The following is a 21773-nucleotide window of genomic DNA, read 5'->3' as shown; positions in this document are numbered from 1 at the left end:
CAGTTCTAAAATCTTTAGGGAATAGGAGGGGTTTTAATCTTTTGAGTATGTTTAATTTGAAGTAACCATCGCTTATGATTTTTTTAACGCAGAATTTCATGGAGAATTCGCAATCTATAAGAATCCCTAGATCTCGTACTTCTAGGGAGATGGGGTAGTTTTTGGCCACTTCTTGAATTTCAAGCTCTTTTGTCTAGCTTAATTTAGGGGAGATGTATAGGATTTCAGTTTTTTTAGTATTTAGGGAAAAATTCATTTGGGTTAATACCTTTTTAATAGTGGATTGGTATATATCCCAGAGCTTTAGAGTTTGGTCAATGGACTTTTGGATCGGTATTAAAATTTGAACATCATCGGCATAGATAAAATGTGTTAGACCAAGGCCTGATAGAATTTTGCATAAAGGGAGCATATAGATATTAAATAGTGTAGAGGATAGAGAGGATCCTTGGGGCACTCTGAAGCTGAGATCGATAGGATGTGACTCTTTATCAAGATATTTTACTTTGAAGGTTCTATTTGTTAGGTAAGAGCTAAACCATTTGAGCGCTAAGTCTTTAATGTCTATTTCGTTTAGTCTATCAAGGAGGAAATTATGGTTAACTGTATCAAAGGCTGCCGAGATGTCCAGTAAGATCAGTAAGTAAGATTGGCTGTTATCGGTTTCTCTTAGGATGATATCTTGTAGTGAAGTTAAAAGGGTCTCTGTACTAAAATAATTTCTAAACCCGTCTTGTGCTGGGTACAGGGTACTATGTTTTTCCAGATAATCTGTTAGTTGATTGTTAATTACTTTCTCGAGATTTTTTGATAAACAAGATGATGGAGATAGTCAAACACCTGAAATGTATTACCAATGAACAAGAAAGGAATTATGATGTAAGGTTCCATGGGGGGGGGGGGGGGGTTTAGACTAAAGAGCAAATTCATTAAATACATCTTCTCAGAAAGGGTTATGGATGTATGAAACACCCTCCCAGGAAGGCTGGTGGAAACTAAAACAGTAACAGGCTTTAAGAGGATATGGAATAAGTACAGGGTAATTCTTAGTTGCTAAAAAGTGGTGAGCACGCAGCATGCGTTTAAAGCACCATACTTGACTGATTCAACAATGGATGTCGGGGCTGTTAAAGCAAATGACAAAGTGGTTAATTTGATGAATTGGAAGTCCTAGGATAAACCTAAGCAACCATGTGACTGGATTTATCCGGAAGGTTGCAATGGTAGCATCAACCAGCAGCTGGATGTATCTGGCATTCTGCAAGTATCACAATAACTAGAAGTCAAAGTAGTTTGCATCCTGGAGATATGACTACATGCAGTAGAGCTACATCATATTATGCGCAGTTAGAGTAGGTAAATCAAAGATGCTAATGTGAGTGAGTAATATGATCATACAAAATGTGTTTACATATCCCTGCAATTCTGAAAATGTATACTCACATGGATGTGGTATGTGTTTTAGTAGATGAGAGGTGTATTTGCTTCAGAGGGTTAACATCCATGCATATAGTATGCCTACATCATGGATATCTGAAGGGTACAGCTTCAGTAGAGCTCAAAGTAGAGTCTGTGCATATGAGAACGATTAACTCCCTAATTTCAAAAAATCTAGATTGCACCATAAAATCTGGAATCCTGCAAGCCATGAATCTGATAGAAGATCTGTGAAACCATGCTCTCAAGGGAACATACTGCCCTAGGACAGTGCTTCCCAACCTTTCTTGCTTTGCGGCACACCTAGCACAGGGTTCACTTTATTATGGCACACCAACTACCTCCCCTTCCCTTCCCTCACCCTCCCCCCATCCCACTGGCAGCATCATCACCCTCTCCCTGCCCCATCCCTTGGCACCATCACATTCTCCTTCCCTATTTCCCCACCATCATAATCACCCCTCTCCCCTGGCATCATCATCACTTTCTCTAGCCCTCATTCTCTCCTCCTCTCACCACCTGGCACCAACATCACCTTCCCTCTCCCACCATCTGTTCCCCTCTCCTGGCATTATCATTACCACACCTCTCCTTCTATCCCCTCCCATCATTGTCACCTTCCCTCACTCTCCACTCCTCCTCCACCTCCTGGAATTATCATCCCCTTCTCTCTCCACCTTCTTGCCCCTGGAATCATCATCATCATCTTCCTTTTCCTTCTACCTCTCTCCCCCACTCTGTGGCATCATCATCAAATTCCCTCTTACCCTCCATCTCTTCTCCTCACCCCTGGCATCATCATTACCACCTTCCCTTTCCCTCTACCCCTCTCTCTCACTCCCTGAAATCATCACCTTCTCGCTCCCTCCCTATCTTCTGAACCTCCACATCTTCTGTACCTCCCCAGCTACCATCATCAAACTTTTCTCTCTACCCCATCCTCCATTCCCTGCCATCACCTTCCTTTTCCCTCCATCTCTCTCCCCCATCCCAGTCATCATCATCACCTTCCCTCTCCCACCACCTCTTCCCTGCCACTACTTGCATCACCATCACATCACCTTCTCCTTCCACCCTTATCCCTCACCTCCTGGATTCATCACCTTCTCTCTCTACCTCCTCAGCCCTGGAATAACCACCTTCCCTTTCCTTCTACCCCTTTCCCACCCCCTGGCATCAACACTTTCCCCCTCTCTCCATCCCTCTCCCCCACCCCCAAGCATAATCATCACCTTCCACCTCTTCTCCCCCACTCACTCGCATCAACATGACCTTCCCTATCCCTCCACCCCCCCCCCCATACTCACTTTTCATGTCCTTCCACCTGACATTATGAACTTCCCTCTGTCTCCACCCCCTGGCATCATCACCATCCCACTCCCTCTCCCTCCACCCCTGTCCCTCACCCATGGTATCATCATTAACTTCCCTCTCTCTCCACTGCCCCCCCCCCCAAGCCAATCACCTTCTTTTCCATCCCCTGGAATCACCTTCCCTCTCCTTCATTTCCTGGCATTATCATCATCTTCCCTCTCCCTCACCCCCTGACTCATCACCTTTGTTCTCTCTGAACTCCTCTCCCCCACCTCACCAACATAATCATCATAATCTTCCATCTCCCCCACCCCCTGTCATCACCTTCTCTTCCCTTTTCTTCCACCCTATGGCATCACCTTCCCTCAATCTCACTCCCTGGTATCACCTTCCCTCATCCTCACTCCCTGGCATCATCTTCTTCCCTCTCCCTCCACCTCTCCTCCTCACCTCTTTGATGCCTCATCATCTTCCCTCTCCCCCATCTCCTGGCATCAACTTCCTTCTTATTCCCCAAACCCGCTGGTACATTCAGCTGATTCTTTCCCCACCTTACCCCCAATCCTTGAACAGCGGAAGTCTGGGAGCAGGCTTACCCAGTGCTGTTTCTTCTACCTTTGCCAGTTTCCCTCTACAATCTGAACTGGATGGGGCAGCAAGTAGCACAAGCCTACAGAGCCCCATGCAGTTTCCATTGCAGAGAGCCAGCAGAGAGAAAGCGGGAGCAGCTGAGGACAAGAACTGTTTTATGACACCCCCTGCTGGTGGGAGGACATCCTGCAGGCCCAGAGAGAAAGCCAAAATAAAGACTGCAGCCACAGCACATCTGCACCTCAGCCGCGGCATAGTAGTGTGCCGCATTACACTGGTTGGAAAACGCTGCCCTAGGAAACATATTAAGAGTCAAGTCAAGAGAAGTTTTTCCCAGCAACTGGGAAGCTGTTTGGTCAATACTACCATGAAAATAATGCCGGCAGTTTGGCCTAAACTATTCCTGTACCTATGCTTGCGTTTGTCCAGCTTCCACACTTCCTGCAGTCTGGCCTCAAAGATACTTCTGCTTGTTCAGCCTCTGCACTTCTATCTATGCTCTCCCCATGCTCCAATCCCTGAAGTAACTGTATTTCTGCTTGCCCAGCTTCTGTACTCCAGCTTGGACATCAGATAGACAGGTTTCCACAGGCCGAGGCCTGTTCTGCAAGGCCCTTTTCGCTTGGTATCTGTGAGGCATGACTGAATTTGTTTGTGATAGAGAAAGAGTCCAGATATGGATGCAAGGAAAAGTATATTTAAATTAGGAAGAGTGGTGTATGCATGGTATAGATAAAAATTGAACTGCTAAGCTAAACTAAAGCTGCTTGTAAAAGGTTATTACTGCAGTCCTTTAAAATAAACTTTATTGTGGTAAACTTTAGAGAGGAGGAAGTTGCTAATCATTTTTCAGGCGTTGTGTGACACACTAAAAGATGAGTTTGCATTTGGCTTTTTGAATTTCTCCAAGCATGTAAGTATTTTAAATTTGTGAAAATTGTTCCCATAAGAAATAATGGGAGCTGTATGACTGCAGCAGTGCTCTGACCTGGACTTATACCATCCTCAGACAGTAGTAAATACATTTGAATCTGAGGGCTCTTAGAGGTGAATAAAAGTCATAGAAATATCAGCGTGAATAAATGTTGCTGGACTTGTCTGTGGATAAAAGGAAAATGGCCCTTCCACCTGCATACTGTGAATATATTTTTCAAGCCATATCTTGTGCTAGACAGCTGGAGGTCCATATTGAGCTGCTATGTGGCTCGGCTAGTTAGCCAGATAAACTTTTCCGGCTAACTTAGCCCATATATTCAGCATGAATGTATCCAGCAATCTTAAAGTCAGCCAGATAAGTTTATCTGGCTAACCTTAAGACAGGACTATGGGCTGACCAGAGATAGCCAGATAAGTTATCCGGCTAACTCCCAATACTGGAGTTAGCTGGGTAACTCCTCCCTATTATACCCCTGGAATGCCCCTATTTATCCCACTAAATTCTATCTGGCTAACTTATTATCCAGCTACAATTTAGCCATATAGATGCCCCAAAAATCATTTAGCTGAATGAATTATCCAGCTAACTGCTTCCCAATATGGACCTTCCCATGAATATCTCCTTTTACAATAGTGGCTACTAGACAAACTCTGATATTTCATACTATTCAAACTGTGGAAGACAAACAAATGGGGATCTAATGAGCTCTTTATCATTATTGAAAAGATGTACTCAGTGGACTTATAGTACTCTCAGATTCTCGACCCTCAGAAACTAGTCCTTCAATAAAAATCCTTTTCTTATAGAATACTAGTACCTGTACTGGTACTGAAAAATAAATCTGGGTGCTTTACAGGCAGGGGCAGACTTACCAATAAGAGATTAGGCAATTGCCTATGGGCAGCCACCCCTCCCCCACCCACCACCCCCACCCCTCCTAGTATAACTCCACTCTCAGTGCAATGATACAAACTAGGAAACTCAACTAGCTGCTCCCGTCATTGCAGGGGCTGTCTGTGATTTTAGAGTGGGACTCCTCTGGACCAGCTGCAATTTCGAGGATGGGAAGAAAATGTGCCAGCTGTTCATGCCTAAGGTATAATTCTGCTACTGTTTGCAGGCTGTGAGACTACTGGATCCAATATAAGAACTAAGCAAAGATTGTGTTGCACATGAGGTTTTATGTCCATATAGTCCTCATCTTCGAATGTTTCACTCTGTTACTGATATTCTTTATTTGAATTTTCAAGCACACTATCTAATTTATTACACTGTTTTGAAGTAGCTGAATTCTGGTCATCTTTTCAGTAATAAAGTAATGTGATGTGTTTACTGCAATAGATAAATAAACATAAAGAGATATAATTGGGCCACATTATTCTGTGTCAGGACAGTTCTTCATAATACTCACTGTGCATTATAATCTACATTTTGCAAACAGTTAGAAAGTATCATAAAAATTGAATCGGATTATAGATTAGCTGAAAAATTCACAGATAATGAACATGTCACAGATCATGTATATAAAACATTTCAGTTCACATTTCTCAAATGGTTGATAAAATGGCACCACTCAGGAAAACTAAAGGTGATTGATAACTGAACCTTATTGTCTTTTGATCTCCTCATATCTTCAGGAAGGGAGTGTATGGAGAGAGAAACCCCTCAACATAGAGAGGGAATGGCGGAGCCCGGAACCTCCGGGACAGGCCTGACTGAACTGGTCATCCGAGCAGCAACCTTCAGTCGGCTTGACATGCTTCTGTTGTGGGGAGTGAGGACACTTCGTGAGAGACTGTTCCCACAGGGAACTGGAGGCAATGGACACTAATGCGGTAACTTCTTACTGTAGCAACTTAATAGATGTCTTCTGCCAGGGAGCCTCTAAATGTGGAGCTGAATGGGGTTCCCACCCAAGCGCTAATGGACTCTGGTATTGTCAAAATGCTGATGCGGAGTGATTTGTTGAAACAGATCCATTTTGAAACTGGAAAAGCATGTGTTGACAGGGACCATCAATGATATCCCGCCAGAAGGGTACACCTGAAGACCCTGCACAGACAAGGGATGATGGAGGTGGGAGTACTTCCTTGGTTACCCTACCCTGTGATTATTGGGCATGCTAGCCTGAGTTTCGAAGCACTTTTGGATCAGAATACAATGGGTCCACCTAGCCATGACCCCAAAGAGCCAGTGGTTCAAGAGCCCTTTCCAAGGGGGACCCGGACCTCATTCATAAGGATGCTAAATATCATAAGCCCCGGCAACAATGCCTCCAGGACAAATACATCCTGGGGAAGGGTAAGGTTCGTCCACAGGCCTGGAAGACGGAAGTGCTCACAAGGCGACAGCTGAAGAGGGTGCCAGAGAAGATCCGAGGGTCAGAAGAAAAGGCCATATTAGTCCAGAAGAAAGTGGGACAAAGACATCCACTGGCCTGCATTAGCTGGAAACTACTGCTACATGAGAGACAGTATTCCGCAGTTGATTCTCTGTCAAGGGAGGTCTCCCTTGTACAGAGGGACACTCATCCCAGCAAGGCAGAGCTGAGGGTGGAGGGTATGTGAGAGAGTGTATAGACATCTCCTTCAATCTACCTTAAAAGACCAGGCTCAGATATCCCGCCTGGTTCTCTATAAGCTTGGACTCCTCAAGGTATCCTGGGAGAAGGGAGGAGTCCAACTGCTGAGCATAAAATCTTGCCTAGACAAGATAGATGGCCCTGGGGAGCAGAAGGAGTCCCAGCGTACTGACTGAGGACTTATCTATAAGGTTGGTAAACTGCTTGTACTTAAAGCTTAGAGACTGCCTGAGTTCAAGGGGTCTGTTCTATTGTCTGCTGCTACTTGTGTGTCTTTAAGATCACAGTAAATAAAGAGCACTTTAAGCACAGCCAGAGTTTCTGTGTGCTTTCTTCTGTCTGTAACCATGCCACTGATTGCTTGAGTGCTACACTGCTCTAAATAATCCTGACATAATTGTTGCTCACTGAAACAAACTTTCCAAAAAGATCACAAATCACACACTCTGGGATCCATGAATCACCAACCATAATTGTTACTTTTAAATTGTGTAATTTATATTGGGAACCACCCACATCAGATTCTGGTGATTGAGTAGGGGAGAAATCTCAATAAATAAATAAATAAATAAATAAATAAATAAATAATTTATGAATCAAGAATCACATTTGTGAATAAGATGTGAAAATCCAAATACTTACAGTAATCAAGCATCAACAGGTAAAGGGTTTGTGAATAGCAATCTTGAGATTGCAAAATTTGAATTCATACATCTCTATTAAGAACAGAATGCATTCTTTATTTTTGCTATTCTGGCATGACTAGGGATCATTTCCAATGAATGAATTCTCCCACTCTCACATTCTGTAATGGCCTCCTGGGCACATTACTATTAAGCCCTGGCAACTCCTTGTTCAGATAGTACAGTACAGGAAAGTGGGGAGGCACCATTCAGTGCAGCACCTCCCTTTCAGGGTGCTGGGTTGGCTGTCCCCTGACAGCTCTGGGGGCAGTATAGTTTATTCAGAGGTTTGCAGGAAGTCTGGAGGTTGGTTTTTGACCTACCTGGGGCTTGGGCTCCCTCCCGCCTGTAGTCCTTGGGTCACGTCGGGCACTCCAGTTCTGTAGCCCACTCCTTAGGTGCAGGGTGGTTTTTCAAGGTTTTGACGTTTTTTACTTGTAAGAATACTGTGAGACCCTGGGATGTCTGCTCGGGGAGAGGTCTTGGGGGGCCCTGGGTAGGGAAGACCTACCCTGCTGTGATCTCTTATTGTTATCTTTCGTTTACGTGAATTTGTTACTCTAGTTTTTTTTTTTTTTCCCTTTTTTCCCTTTGTTAAATTGTAAACCGATCCGATATGGTAATTTTCTATGAAGGTCGGTATAAAAAACTGTTAAATAAAAATAAATAATAAAATCTCTTCTGGAAGGAGAGGTATGGCAGTGACCCACAACAGTGTCTTCTAGATTCTGAATCCATTTCGGGAAAGGAGACTTTTTGGTTTGCCACCCAGGATGAAAAGGTTGACACCCCCCCCCCCCCCCCTTCCTGCCTGGAGACAGGAAAACTGACAGCTGTGTGCTCTATGAGAATCCCTTCACCTAGGGATTCGAGCAAGGTACAAGAGAGAAAAGAAGGAGAGGAGCATTAACTGTGAGTAAGATCATCGTGACACCTTTTGAGGGCCCCTAATCAGAAGGGGGAGAGAGGATTTGGACTCTCTGTGCATAAACGGCGTGTTATCCTTTTTACCACAATTGGAGGGAGTTTTCCTGTCCCAACAAAGGATACCCTGGCCACTTGGGGACCTCACTTAGCCAAACCCTGGAGGGTGATTTTTTTCCCTTGTACTGGAATGTGAGACCCATGCACAGAGCGAGAGGCTGTAAGAAAGAACATATCATCTGCAGTGCCAGTTATTCATCTGATCACCCATCAGTAAAGAATTTATTTTTGGACACTAAACCAAAAGCCTCTATTGTTTTCTTGCCACTTACAACACCCACAGTAAGGAAGGAAAACACACCTCTCCCAGGGAAAGGAAGTCTATAGGCACCTCCAGGCCCTGAAAAGAAAATGCTTTTCCCCCACCAACCAAGGACTCAGGCCCTGGGAAGGGAAGAGACTATGTATAAGAGCTCGCTTAAGTACACTAGCACCAGAGACGAACACATTCTTTTATGGCTCCATCAGTGTGTAGCCTGCACTCAGTGATGGGGTTACAATTGAATTAAACACATATACTATGTCTTCTCATATCTTATCTATGGGTGACTTTAGCAAAGACCACGAAAGAGATCCACCTTTCTGTGGACAACCTGTAAGTCCCCACAGAAAGCCTATTTTGCTTTCTGCAGAGCTACCTCTTGATTTCCATGGAAATGTTGAATATTTAATAGCCAAATTAGTTATTTCTTGTACATAGTGCCAGGCACAGAGCAATTTGTTTCCTAAAGTTCCTAGGGTACATCTGACAGTAAAAAAAAAAAAAAAATCAACAGAACTTACCAATGGCAACAAAGAATCATATTATGTCACGTTGCAGATGATTGAAGCTCATCCAACCAATAGTCCATTGTGCCACTCACAGCTACAATATATGTCATAACCACTGACTTCTAAAGAAAAGAAGCGAAAGCAAAATATTATTAAAAAAAACTACTCATAATACTTTTCAATTACAAATAAACTGATGATGCATGTGGAAACATTTCAATATCAATTTATATTTTCAGTCTATGTAAGAAATTACTTTTATTACATTATTCTGATAAAACAATAGTTGTTTATAAGACTTATCTCTTACTCTCCCTAATTCTAGGCAGGTAAAGCATAAATGGTCCATGCTGACCAAGAAGCAAGTTGATTATGGCTAGAGTTTGTTGCCATTTAAGACTATGCAATACTTTATGTAAATTAAGCAATTGATATTTATTTCATTTCCAGTGAACAGGCATCCTTAACATTAAAAACACATTAAAATTTCCCTAAGTAGGCATATTAGTTTCCAATCTTCACATTCTGCTTCTTTCACACTTTCCTCCCACACCTCGACTGGAAACTAATGAATAGCTATGGAAAATTGTCTAACAACATGCAAAACATCAATTTTAGTCAAAAGAATTCATTAATTTATTTAATAAAATGTGATTGCACCTTTCTGATCAGCATCACCAAAGAATGTATGGTACTGAATATCTAATCCTATCCATTGGGATCTACATTTAAAAACAGAAGGGTAGATTTTAAAAGGTTGCGTGTGGGCGTACAAGTGTGTGTGCTACCCGGCACATGCACTTGTACAACCAATTTTATAACTTGCGCGCAGGCGCACGCAAGTTATAAAATCAGGGATCAGCACGCACAAGGGGGTGCATAATTGTGCACCTTGTGCATGATGAGCCGTGCTGCCTTTCTCCGTTCCCTCCCCCTAACCTGACCTTCCCACCCCTTCCCCTAACCTTCCCCCCCCAGCCCTACTCTAACCCCCCCCCCAAATTATTATCTTACCTTTTGTGCCTGCACGCGCCGGCAGCTTGCCGACACGCGATCCTCCGACACAGCGGCAATGATCGCTCTGTCGGCGGCCTCTGGCCTCGCCTCCGCCCCCCGGACCGGGGCATTACGTGCGTCGCCGGGCCTTTTTAAAATAGGCCCGGCACGCGTAACCCATTTAAAATCCGGCCCACAGCATGCAAAACTGGACAAACTGCACGGGTTACTTGATAATTGTGTGAGTGCTCTCTAAAGTTGTTTTACTAAGGCTTTTTTTCTCATTCTGACTGTAATTTTCAAAGCTTTTCCAGTGGGTAAACAACTGTTTCCCCATGGCAAAAGACCCAGTGAAAACTGCCTACCCCATCTCTGTAAGTAAAAGTACCTGCATATAAATCCACTTTGAAAATTCACACTAAAGTCTGCATGTACAAAGTACATGCAGGCTTAGTCCTACAAGGGCTGCTGAAAATTAACCTTTAAAGTGCTGGCCCCATTCCTGAAAAGACAGTTTCTTATCCTCTGTAATCAATTTGATCTCATATCAGGAGCACATAAATAATTTTTGTTACAAGAGTAGAGACTCCATTTGGATACATATAAGTATTGATACTATGGCAGTGATGATTCATCAAGTGTGGACTTATTCCGTTACGTTGGCGGTCCGTGAAGCTCCGTGAATAGCGGCTATTCACGGAGCTTCACGGACCGCCAACGTAAAGGAATAAGTCCACACTTGATGAATCATCACTGCCATAGTATCAATGTCCCACGGGTCTCTCTTGTGAATAACCAGCCCTTGAAGAAGGAGCCAGTCTCCGAAACATCTGGATGTCGGCTGAGCAAGACCGACCACGAGCCAAAGATAAGTAATTATCATGGCGGCATCCATGCTATCATCAATGTAGTAATTTCAAAGTGGACAGTGAACATTTCAAGAGTTTTCATTACTGGGGTACCTAATGATTTTTAAAGCCTTCACACAGGCTTACAGACACGATAGCTGTATTCCTCACAGCATCGTATGAAGGTACACTCAGATTTCTAATCTTATTTGACATCCATATAACAGGTCACTTTCACAGAAATGTGCATCTAGAACTGAATATACCCGCGTACAATTGATATTTATGAAACAGCAAGTACCAAGTACAGACTACTTATACACGTAACTCCTTTGAAAATTAACTCACTAGGAAACAAAAAAACATCTTCAGTTGATGGATCATATGCAGACAGAAAAATAAGCCATAAACCACAGTGGGGATTTATCCGGAGCCAGACTGGAAGATCATATTACATCCATCTTAGCCTTTCTCCAGTGGCTTCTGATCCATTTTTTTTATTAGCTTTAAAATCCTGGTGTTAATTCATAAGGCCTCGAGCTCTAAAGCACCTGAGACCTTTTGCTCTCTTTTGAAAATGTATAGATCCCCCCTTGACTGTTAAGGTCATCCGGACAGAATTTCTTATAAGTATCCTCCCTGAAACGAGGGAAAGCAGGTCCTCTGCTCTAGAATTCGATTGTACAGCACTTGAGCGCTGAGACCTGTTCAGTTACGTTCAGTGTTATTTGTTTGTCCAGGCTTTTAGGCAGCAGGATTAAAGCCACTAAGACGGTAACTGTCAAACCGCCACACAGGCACGCTTTTGCACTTGTGCGTCAGCATGCAGATACCCGGCCATTTTATAACTTGTGCGCAGTCTGGCTGCGTGCACATGTTTTAAGCAGGCACACGTTGTTGGATTCGTGGACTCTTAGGCCGGCTAGGACAGTTGGTGGCTCACTGAGGAGGTACCCAGTGGGTGTCGAAGCCGAGAGGCGGCACAGACAGGAGACCAAGAGATCTTCACCACTGGAGACCCGAGGTCCCCCCAGGAGGAGCCCGTGAGGACCCGGGCCGCTTGGACGTACGAGTGGTCTCCTGCGAGGCGGCATCCAGAGAATGGAGACGAAGAGCTGGAGCCAGGAGGCCAACTGGAACTTCACCGCTGGAAGCCCGCGGTCCCCCCGAGAGGAGCTCGTGAGGACCCGAGCTGCTTGGACTTAGGCGAGGCCTCCTGGACGAAGCCGAAGTCGGAAGCCAAAGGACCAAGCTGGATCAGATGTCTGTGGACGGAAGCCGGAGTCAAAAGCCAGGAGTCAGAAGCCGAAGTCAGAAGCCAAGGGATCCGAAGCAGCAACTAGCAACTCTTACCAGAGTGAACCTCGTTGCAAGGCAAAGGCCCAGGCCTAGCTGCAGGGTTAAAATACCCCTGCAGCGTCTGACGTCATCTGGGGGCTGTCCTGCCTGTTCCTGCGCTGTCCCCTTTAAATCTGGAGCTCCTGCGCGCGCGTGCCTAGGGGGCAGGGCCAGCCGTGACGGATCGGCGGCGTCTCCCTCGAGGAGGGAGCGCCGCGGGAGAGGCCCCGACAGGGCCTGCCGGCCAGGACGGAGCAACAGCGGGCCAGGCCGGCCCCGAGGTGAGTGGAGGGACCGGGGCATGGCCCGGTACCGTAATACACTTGTCGTGTGCAAATCCCATTCTACCACGTAAGTCAGAGTATTTTATAATGGGCGCACGTCCACGCCATTGCCAGTTTCCCCACTTCACCCACCAGTCACCCAATTAACAGTTAGGTCCTCCAACCCCCCCTGGTTTGATAGCCTGCAGTCCCCCCCAGTTACCCCAGACCCTTTAAGCCTGGCAGAAATAAGAATAAGCAATTTGCTCCTCCACAGCAGAATTAAAGTTACTCGGCAGAGGACCAGGGTGCGCAAGTATTTACATACATGTCTCTTAGCAACGCCTTACCCAGACTACTCCCATACCCCTTTTTAAAACTAAGTGAAATGTGCATGCAGTGGGAGATAGGCGTGCATCTGCGTGGCTTTTAAAATTTGGTGGGTGCACGCAAGCCCGATTTGTGAGCACATCTCCCAATTTTGGCGTGTGCCAGGCTTTTAAAATATACCTTTAAGAGCACTGACTATTGAAGGCCTTCAAAATTTGGTATCAGTGTAATATCTATATGGAGTCTTCCTGAAAGCTGTGGCTGCAATTGGTTCAAAACACCTGAGCTTATTCTCGTTTGTTTTTTAACTCAATATGAGTTTTGCTAGTATAAGAACATAAGATTTGCCATACTGGGTCAGACCAAAGGTCCATCCAGCCCAGTATTCTGTTTTCAACAGACTCCGATCCAGGTCACAAGTACTTGGCAGGATCCCAAGGGGTAGACAGATTCCATACTGCATATCCCAGGTATAAGCAGTGGTTTTCCACAACTCCACTTTAATAATGGTGTTGTGTACTTTTCCCTACTCAGAGAGCTTCCGGTTTCTTTATGTTCAATTGCAGCTTTCTGTTCAGTGAGCCAATTTGCTTCTAATCCCTTTTGGAGCATGATTAATCTAAAAGACAAAAAGCTGGACACCATCTGCAAATATATGGGATCACAAGCCCAGTGATCTCAAAATGTTGCATAAAGGAAATACATGTAGACTGAACAAAAACAGGGTTAGAATTGCTTCTCGTGGAACCCCACATACCAGCTCCTACAGCCAAGATTTACATTGTCCCAAAGCAGCTTGTCAAGTTTGCTCTGACAAAAATGAAACAAATAGCGTCCTTTTATTCCTACTGCTCTTAAAAGTGAATTTTAAAAGCTGGACACGCGCCAAAATCGAGAGATGGGCGTGCACCTAGCACATGAATGTGTCCGCCTGATTTGATAAGCCACCCACATGTATCAATGTGCAAATATCTCACATCAGGAGAAAAAGGGGCAGAATGTGGGCAGGGCATGGGAGTTCCAGGGCCAGGACCAAGGGATACGAGCACAGGTAGCTATGTGGCTGGGTGCACGCCCATATATATTTCAATGCAAATATACTTCTGCTATGAATGTGGTATGATACTATTTCCAGGCATCTTTGAGGGGTCTGAATTAACTGGGGGGAAGTGCATACTAAAGAACCGGGGGGGGCGGGGTTTGGAGGACCTAGCTCTAGATAGGGCAAAATGGTGGATGAACTGGTATAACTGGTCATGGGCTGAATGTACGTCTGTTATAAATTTCCTTCACTTGCAATTCCCAAAGCCGATTTACATTGCTATGCATGTAGAAGCTTAAGATTAGGCACACACATTCATGCGCCAGGGCTATTTTATAAAACGCACGTGTATGTGCGTGCAGGATATAAAACTGCCACAAATCTGGCTGCACACCTATATACATATGTATATGTGTAGCCCCGCACCTGTTTTCAAATTATTGTCGTAGTAATTTTAAAAGGAGTTACATGTGCAAAAGTAACATACTAATGTAGCAATTTTAAAAAGCCATTTACACACATAAAGTGCACTTACACATAAATATCCTATGGCCAATTCAATGGCATATATTGTAGCATTTTTCAAAACCTCACTTACACAGGTAAAGTGGATTTACACATGTAAAACCTAATTTTAAGCATATAAGTGATTTTTAATATCAGGCCCTATATCAGTCTGTCATATGAACATGATTCACCATGTCAAAAGCAGCTGTAAGATCCAAGAATATATTAGGGGTTTACACAAAACAAACCTTTGTTTCGTCTACCCTATAGTTTCAGGAGTATGCCATTTTGGGTCCCCCCTGTATCTTGTATCTTTGTTATAAAAAAAAAAAAACCCACCCCTTCCTCTTTATTAAAATATTCATTCCCCCTCATCCATCCTAGCCCACACTCCCGAGCTGTCAGGAATCACCAAAATGTTCCTGGTGGGGGCCCAGGAACAACCTCCCATTCCCAGGCCTGGCAAATGCCATTATTCAAAATGGCATAGGCCACCCTTTGCCCCTATTATGTTATAGGGGTTATCATTGGGCAATGGGCGGTGCACACCATTTTTTAAAATGGCAACATCCAGCCCTTTGTGAGTCCTGTTAGCTTTCTTTTTTTAAATATTGCTTTTTTGGGCAAAAACACATGAAACAAAATAGGAAATATCATTGGTATTTCTTATTTGGTTTCAAACCAATACATAGCTCTCTAACTCATCAATTCTAGATCCCAGTAAGGTTTCTGTACTATAATGGGCCAGATTTTATAACATGCGTGCGGGCGTAGATTTGTTTGCGCAACCCGGCGCGAACAAATCTACGCCCAATTTTATAACATGTGCGCGCTGCCTCAAAATTGACTCTTTCAATATTTTTGGAAAAGTACTCTCAGTTAAGAAGGTATTTACAATCAACTGAAGTCTCTCTAATATTCCACTAGAAGCCATGTCAACTAAGACCGCTGGACAAGGATCCAACTCACAGGAAGTGGCCTTCATGCCATGCAGAACAAATGAGATCGGTTCTGTTGTTAGTAATGCTAAATTGTCCCAGAATCCATCTTCCATCCTTTCCACCCCATCCCTTTCTCCAGTATTACACTGCTCACAGAGTCTAGCTTCTTGGATTTTCTATTTCAGTTTCTCCCTGCAGGTTTCTGTTACTAATTTGTGGTCCTTTGTTCTATATAAAGGTGAAGGAGTCTGTTTAATTCTGCATGTGTGACCAAGACGAGGGATTCAATTAGCGTGTAGTGTCTTTTAAGGATTTGTAGCAATTTAGTTTGCTCTGTTTCACCATTAGGACTTGGTGTAATATTTGAGTGTTGACATTTTATAGATAGGACTGTTGCTGTTTACATTCTGGGAGTTAGTGCCGTTACAGTATGACAGGTTTCCTACCTAGGTTATGAACATTTTTTGTAGGGTTTTGAATTACTTTACAAAGTATCTGGCCGTGGAAGGTCTTTGCATTGCTGTTACTGAAGTGTCAGCAGAATCTGAATGCTTTTCTTTTGTATGAGGAGCTGTAAGGAGCAACATTCTAGATCCTTTGTTTAGAGAATTTCTGTGGCAATGCAGGGTTTATATTGAGATTCTATTCCTTCCTGTATAGACTCCAAACTTGACTCCCATGTCTATATATAAGAACTGATTGAATGCTGCCATTAAATAATTTTAAAGGCAGATTCTCTGGGAAGCTAAAATTGGCCTGGGCTTTTTAAACTGCTCGGCGAGATTTTCAGGTTTTTTCTTACTGTGTGTTTTACAGCCAATTTAGAGGCAGGGAACCATGCTGTGGGGGTTGGCATAATGTATGGAAATGTCACTTTGTTTGCCCCCCAGCCATACTTAGCTTGTCCCTCTATTGTCCCAACCAAATAATTCTGTCTAGAGATGCCATGATGTTGTTTTGAATGGAGGATGGGGTTCCCAGATTTGTATTGGCCTCCTCAGAATCCATCACTAATAGGTGTTGTTTTTGCAAATAATGGAAGTATACTACTGCTTGAAAAATGACTGATCTTCCCTCTACTGATGAAATTTCAAGAGTGATTGTATTTTGCAAAATGCTGATCCTCCATAACTCTAAAGTAACTCTACGGCTTTGATGACTTGTGGGATCCACTCTCTGTATCCTTGGATACTGCTGGTGTAGCTGGGATTGAGGACAGATCAAAAGGTAAAAAGCCAGGGGCATCTCTCATATTCTTGACTGCCTACTGTTCTTGGGGGCTGATCTTGGCCCCAGCAGCATCGCTTACTGCTGCAATTGTTCACTGAATATCACACTAGTAATTAGCTTTTCCAAACATTCATCAGCTACTAGCTTTCAACATTCCCTTCTTCTAATTCTCTGAATCTCTTATAATTCATCTCAGTCAGTAGGTTCTACAAAGATCTTCCACAGATACTGATCAGAATGCAAAAAAAGAATGCTATGCTGATCAGAATTGATTAAGAGCCTGATGTACAGCACCTAGTTTCTCTCTGCTGCTAAAATGTTACACAGGGATAGTAACTTTAAAACAAGCACATGCGTGCTCTTATATATGTATATATGGGCACATGGGGTTCTCCTAAGACAGCAGGATGTTAGTCTTCGCATATGGGTGAAATCATCAGATGGAGCCCGGCACAGAAAACTTCTGTCAAGGTTTCTAGAACTTTGACCAGGCACACTGAGCATGCTCAGCATGCCATCTTCCACGCATCCACACAGGGTCCCCCTTCAGTCTTTTAACATAGAATTACAAAAAAATAAAACCCCATGGGGAGGCCCACCTCGAGTTACTAGGTGGGCCTCCTATAGGGATATAAATACCTATCTAGTGTGAGGGCATTATGGCTAGGCGCTCTCTCTCTCTCTCTCTCTCTCTCCTTCCTTCAAACTACCAAAACCGGCATCTGTGAAAAACATTGCAACGGGTGATACAGCCATAATGCAAGCTATCGCACAGCTTAACGCTACTGAAAACGTTGACATTAAAGCCATGTCATAGGGCTTCACAAAATGGACATTAAAGCCATGTGATAGGGCTTCGCAAAATGGTAAAAGCCCGCTCCTAACTCCTTCTCTTTTTCAGATTTGCATCACACCATACGATATGGTGCTATCGCATGCGTTAAAGGCGTTTTTGCATGCGTTAAGGGCTTATCGCATGCGTTAACGGTGCTTTTCGCATGCGATAAGGCCTTAACGCATGCGAAAACGCCTTATAGCATTTTGATAAATGAGGGGGTAGATTGGATGTTAAAATCTGGTGCACAGGTGCATGCGGATATCATATTTTATAACATGCACTCGGTGATGCACACGTTATGAAATCGACACGTCCATGTGCACGCACCAGTAACCACTGACACATGGACACACGCATACAGCTTTGAAAATCTACATTTAAACCTGCAAGCTAAACTGAGTTTCAGATACTCGATAGAGTCTGCTCCTTAACTGAGAGGCAGTTGTTCTTGCCAACACCCCTTGAGAGACTTTTGGCCAATTAGTATACCTTATCCATTTTTTGTCGTCATATCTCACATAGATGTCTGTGAGAACTTTTGGGGTTTTATCTGTCATCCCCCAAAAGGGGATTCACTGGATTAACCATTGGTGTTGAAGTAGATCCCTGGATTTGTGCAGTTTTACAGAGGGTGAGAACACTGGGCTTAATTACTAGGGATGTGCATTTGTTTAAAATGAAAGTATACAATGCGACAAATAAGGCTAATTTGTTTCATTTGAAGGGCCCCAAAATGAATTGGAGATCCCCCAAATGAAAAAAACCTTTATTCATCCATTTTGTTTTAAACAAATACATCCAGCCTAGTCTAGGCCTGAAGCAGGGGCCTCACCTACAGCATAGGCTGAGCCCTAAAGCAGGGGCCATGGCATATGCCCTAGGCAAGGCCCAAGATTTGGGCCTAGGCCGAGATGCTGGTGTGACACTTGGGCATAGGCCAAGGCCCAAAGCATGACCGCAGACAAGGATCGAGCATGATGCTGGGGTCTCAGTGGAGGCCTGAAGCCAAGGCCTTGGGTGACCCCTAAAATTTAAAAAACAAAACAAAAACATAACCTTACCTGATACACTGGGTATCCATCGAAGGCTGGATCCCAATGCCAGGACCTTAGCTCAGACCCAGTCCCAATGCCGTGATCTGACTTGGAGGCCAGGTCCCAATACCAGGGCCCCAGCCTAGATCCTCACCAGGTAATGGGGGCCAGGGGGATCCTGGCCCTGGCATTTTTCCGGAAGGGTGGGTGGGAGGGCTCATTTTAATTTTTTGGCCATTTTGGGGTTTTTTAAATTCATTAGATTCAGGTTTTTTTTACATAAATGAAATTAATCAAGCAATCTATGAATGAAATTCGTGGGAAAAAACATCCTGAAAATGAACCAAAAAACAAAAATTAATTTTTTCCTTGCACATCCCTATTAATTACCTTTCAGCTGGGTTAATTTTGTTTGACAATTGTGTAATTCTTTTGTGCAAAGTTGAACTACAGATAACGCTTATAAGTTATGACTGTCTTACATGACAGTGCTTGTGCTGTAAAACTAAAATTGAAACTGTAACAAAACTATTGAAATAAATGAAATAATAGTTCTATATTAAACCTTGTTTTTACATATGCTGCTAATTAAGGGGCAGATTTTCAAAGGGTTACGCGCGTAACCCCCGAACAGCTGCCCCTTCCACCCCCTGTGCGCACCGAGCCTATCTTGCATAGGCTTGGCGGCGCGCGAAAGCCTCGGGACGCACGTAAGTCTCGGGGCTTTCCTGGGAGGGTGTGTTGGGGGCATGTCGGGGGCGTTTAGCGGCGCTTTATCGGGGGGTGTTCCGGGGGCGGGGCCGCAGGCATGGTTCCAGCCCAGGGGCATTCTGGGGGCGTGGCCACGGCCTCCGGACCAGCCCCTGGACCGTAACATGGCACGCCAGCAACCGGCCAGCACGCGGATGTTACGCCTGCCTCGGGCAGGCATGTCTTGTAAAATAAAGGTGGGGGGAATTAGTTAGTGCTGGGGGGTGGGTTAGATAGGGGAAGAGAGTAGAAGATGGGGGGGGCCGGAAGGAAAGTTCCCTCCAAGGTCACTCTGAGGGAATGGAGGATGGCTGCACAGCTCAGCGCACGCAGGCTGCCTATTTTGTGCAGCCTTGCGCACACCGACCCTGTATTTTATAACATGCGCGCGGCAGCAAGCGCATGTTATAAAATCGGGAGTAGATTTGTTCGCACCGGGTTGCGCGAACAAATCTACTCCGCGCGCACCTTTTAAAATCTACCCCCAAGTGACTACAAAACAAAAAGTGTCTGTATCTGCTCCTTAAAACTAATTAATTCGTATCATAAGGTTATTGGTTAAATCTGATAATCTACTGTAAAATTATCCACATCAGATATTTCCTACAGCGGGACCCTCTGCAGCAGGGGAGAGTGCAAAGGGTGCAACCAATTGGGGAAGGATAAATGTGTCAACCCAGCTGGCTTCAGGAGGCCCCTGCATCTCCAGGAGTGGCAGCTCCTGGAAATCTATTCTTACCAAACCCAAGGGAATGGGAAGTGTACTACAAAGTAAGCAAGAAACTCAACAGAAGATGATCCAATTTTGCAATGTAGCATCCAAAAGAAGATGGATCAGTGAAAGAGATTCTCTATTTATCACACTACATAAGCCCGACTCTGGCCGAGTTTTGCTCTATACATAAAGCTGCCTCAGGGGCTACTGTGGTGCTTAATCAGTAATTTTCATAAGGTTTGTAGACATATAATTCTTGTTCTTTGATACCCTTTTCTGCCAAAAACGGAATTGCTAGTCAACTGCACCCTCAAAGATTGAGGAGGAGTTTGTTCCGGTTTGAGCCGGAATAAAAAACACCGATGTTTGAGGGTGCAATTGCCTAGCAGTGAGTCTTTTGTATAATGTATATCATTAGTATGGTGCAGAGATCGTCATAATCAATATGCCTAGTATTTACTGAAGGGCTGAGACATACCGGCTAACACATTTCCACAGTGTAACCGTTTTTGGCAGAAAAGAGTGTCAAAGAACAAGAATTATGTGTCTACAAACCTTATGAAAATTACTGATTAAGCATCACAGTAGCCCCTGAGGCAGCTCTATGTACAGAGCGAAACTCGTCCAGAGTCGGGCCTGTGTACTGTGACAAATAAAGAATCTCTTTCGTTAATCCCCCTCCTTCTGGTTGCTACAAAGTAAGCAGTCATTCTTATTGTTGAAGTACTGTTAATGTGAATAAAGTGAAGTGCATTAGAAAAGGCTGTAGTCAATGTGATTTTCTGCTCTAGCCAAGGTGATTTGCTCAGTCATCCTCACAGACAGATATTTAATAAAGTATGTATATGTGTTCTTGAAAATACTTGCGCATGTTCTTGAAATCAGTAGTTTGCGATAACTCTGCCAGTTTAACGAGTCACGCTTCAGTTCACCCACACCTCCACCAATTAACCCAGACCTCCCACCAGAAAACAGACAGGTACAATTTTACTTGCATGAGTCAATTAGCAGGTGTAAAAATGTACAAATAAGTTTGGTAATGTATGTGCATATATCTCTTAAATATATCAGCTACCATGCACATACACAATTACATGCTGCTTACACACAAAACCCCTTTGAAAATTTACTCCTAAGCAATATTTAGTCAAACTTGATGCATGAGTCAAGTAAATATAAGAACATAAGAAAATGCCTTACTGGGTCAGACCAAGGGTCCATCAAGCCCAGCATCCTGTTTCCAACAGTGGCCAATCCAGGCCACAAGAACCTGGCAAGTACCCAAAAACTAGGTCTATTCCATGTTACCATTGCTAATGGCAGTGGCTATTCTCTAACAGCTCGATCCAGTAAAGTCCGTGGGAGAGCGGACGAACGCCCGCTCTCCCGGCGCACGCACCGGCCCTTGGCCGGTGCGAGCGATCCAGTATGCAAATGAGCTGACGCGGTGCAAACGAGGAAAAGGAGGCGCTAGGGACACTAGCGCGTCCCTAGCGCCTCCTTTTGGCCTGGAGCGGCGGCTGTCAGCGGGTTTGACAGCCGACGCTCAATTTTGCCGGCGTCGGTTCTCGAGCCCGCTGACAGCCACGGGCTCGGAAACCGGACGCCGGCAAAATTGAGCGTCCGGTTTTCGGCCCGACAGC

At 44.3% G+C, this 21773-nt stretch overlaps 1 protein-coding gene across 4 annotated transcripts in view; it reads right to left on the bottom strand.

Moving 5' to 3' along the window:
• Positions 1-21773, bottom strand: part of CHRM3 (cholinergic receptor muscarinic 3) — a 1211018-nt gene that overhangs the window by 818386 nt on the left and 370859 nt on the right. For all 4 annotated transcript variants that reach the window (XM_029593910.1, XM_029593908.1, XM_029593912.1 and 1 more), the window contains exon 3: positions 9311-9420. The gene's annotated coding sequence lies outside the window, so the exon portion shown is untranslated. The remainder of the gene's footprint in view (positions 1-9310; positions 9421-21773) is intronic.

Source organism: Rhinatrema bivittatum, chromosome 3, assembly GCF_901001135.1.
Source record: "Rhinatrema bivittatum chromosome 3, aRhiBiv1.1, whole genome shotgun sequence".
NCBI classification, from domain to species: Eukaryota; Metazoa; Chordata; class Amphibia; order Gymnophiona; family Rhinatrematidae; genus Rhinatrema; species Rhinatrema bivittatum.
The sequence above is the reverse complement of the archived record's forward strand: the minus strand, read 5'-3'. Positions and strand labels throughout refer to the sequence as shown.